Below are 2,600 nucleotides of genomic sequence, written 5' to 3'. Positions count from 1 at the left end.
TAGTGATACTGCCTCGGAAACCCAAGGAGGGGACGCTATGAGTTAGGGCCGACTCGATGGCACATAACAACAACAACAACATTTGATATAGAGGATGTATGATCATGCTGTTATTGTTTTTAGTTGTTAAGAGCAACTTAACATGTGCAGAGTAAAACTGTTGTTACAGTCATTCAATCAAACACTTTGCAAGGTATTGGGAAAAACAACTAAGTGATGCAATTTGTTTTAAGACAAACTGTTTTCCAGAGCAGTGCTGTGGTTGGTAACTGAGTTGTTTTTCAAGAAGTTAATGAAAATTAGCCAAATCAGTTTGATATTGTCATATAGTTGCTGTCGCCAGTTCAATCAAAAGTTCTTAGTTAACTCTCTTTCTAATAGCTTTCTTATTTTTCAAAGACCCTGCCCACTGATGCAGCGAATGTCCTGTTCATTAAATGCTTTATGCTGATTATGCACACAGTGACCCTCTTCCTTGTGCAGGACTGCGCAATCATCATCAAAGTGCTCCACCAATTTAGTGCTACTTAAGCAGCCTGCAGTTCTTTAACCTTCTCATCTTCAGCCTAGAGTGCAGGAGATAACTCAGAAAATGGCCTTGTGAAGTCATATTGAACTTTTTGATTTCTATCAGAATTATATCAGTAGTTGCAAACATTACAGTGTAATTAATCTTGAAGACTTTGAACTGTGTACAATGATGGAAACAGACAAATGCAAAGGACTTTTTTTTTTATTGTTTTGAGTCTCTAAGATCAAATTGTCTTGTCTTTGATGGTATATTTAAATATTGTTTCTTGATTTATCATGGCACTCTTGAAATGGTCCACATATATAGAAAACTCAGGTATTTGGTGCTAGAGATGTTCTGTAAAGCTCAAGAATTCATAAAATTATCTTTTTACTGTCGATTTTTTAACATTTAATTGCTTTTAATTTATAAAACTTAGTAACCTTAACATAAAATTATACCTTTAATTATGATGAAATATGTTCGTATTATTATGTTTTAGATCTTAATGTTTGTTCTAATTTGCAACATTGTAAAATTGTATCATGAAAAATACATAGTAAAGACAATAATTTTTTAAGACCCAAAGTGAGAGAAAAACTTAGGATGAAATACATATGGTCTAACTCAGGGGTAGCAAACTTTTTCTACAAAGAGCCAAATAGCAAATAATTTAGACTTTGTGGACCATAAGGTCTCTGTTGCAACTACTTAACTCTGTCATTGTAGCATGACAGAGTTATGCTACAACTTAGACAAAATGCAAACAAATGGGTGTGCTATATTCCAATAAAACTTTAGTTACAAAATAGATGTTGGATTAGATTTAGCCCAAGGACCAAAGTTTGTCAAGACCTGGTCTTACTAAGTGAAGCAAAATTTAAGCAGAGGAAAATTTAAAAACATGTCCTCTTATTTCAAATAGTCGATTTTTAAAGTATAAAACATATAAATATCTATACATAGCAACATTTTATTTTAAAAGAGATAGCAATTTAGGGCAACAAATGAAAGTTTTATGATTATGAATCCCAAAAGCTCTGTTACTGAGAATTCTTTAATTATGTTTTTGTGGTCAGTTAAAAACTTCTTGATGATCATTTAGTTATTAAAGTCTATGTAGCCTTTCTCCAAAGAGATTAATACTATTGTGGAAACAAAATTATTCTTGAATTCAGACATATTTTTTGACTCTGTTAGAAAAAATATACCTGTTTCCCTCACTAAGTATAAGCACCATGAAGGCAAGGACATTATTTAGTTCAGTGTTACGTTTTCAGCACATAGAATAGAACCATGATCAGTGCTCAGTAAATATTTATCTAAAGTAACTTTGATTTATTGGTATAAATAAATGCATTGTGGTTTTATTCTTGGTGTATAAAAATAGTGTCTATCATTGTAACTGGAAATTATTCATTGTCTTAAACTGAGAGGAAAGCAATTTATGGCAAGAAATGAAACTTTTTAAAAGATTTTTGAATTTCTAAAGCTCTGTTATTAAAAATGTTTAAGTTATAGTTTTCTATATCTATGTTTCTATGTATTACTCTGTATTTTAAGAGTAATACAATTCCTATTAAGAGGTAGTATAGTGCATAAGGCACTTGACTGCTAACCAGAAGGCTGGTGGTTCAAATCCACCAGCCACTCCTCAGAAGATGGGGCAATCTACTTTCGTAGTGATACTGCCTCGGAAACCCAAAGAGGGGTCGCTATGAGTCGGGTCCGACTCAATGGCACACAACAACAGCAGCAACAGAATAATTGATAATGAGAGTAATGCTGTAATATGTCAGGAGAGGTCAGTTAAAAATATTAAGTTTTTTTTTCCCCCTCTTTAAACCAGAATAATGGAAAAGAAGTAAAATGTAAGGAAGTGAAGGTACATTTTGCAAACCCAGGTAAAATACTAGCAACTGCTTTTAATGGCCCTGCTCAATCAATAGCAGAGAAATGTGGAGCCCATGCGAGGCAATCTTTTGCTGGCAAAAACACCCAACCAAACCCACCGACTCATAGTGACCCCTCCTTGGGTTTCTAAGGTGGTATCACTATGGAAGTAGACTGCCTAACCTTCTTTAAAAAA

The sequence above is a fragment of the Orycteropus afer genome, unplaced genomic scaffold (assembly GCF_000298275.1).
Source record: "Orycteropus afer afer isolate SDZICR_OR568_19922 unplaced genomic scaffold, OryAfe1.0 scaffold00073, whole genome shotgun sequence".
In the NCBI taxonomy this organism is placed as follows: Eukaryota; Metazoa; Chordata; class Mammalia; order Tubulidentata; family Orycteropodidae; genus Orycteropus; species Orycteropus afer.
This window is presented reverse-complemented; position numbering follows the sequence as displayed.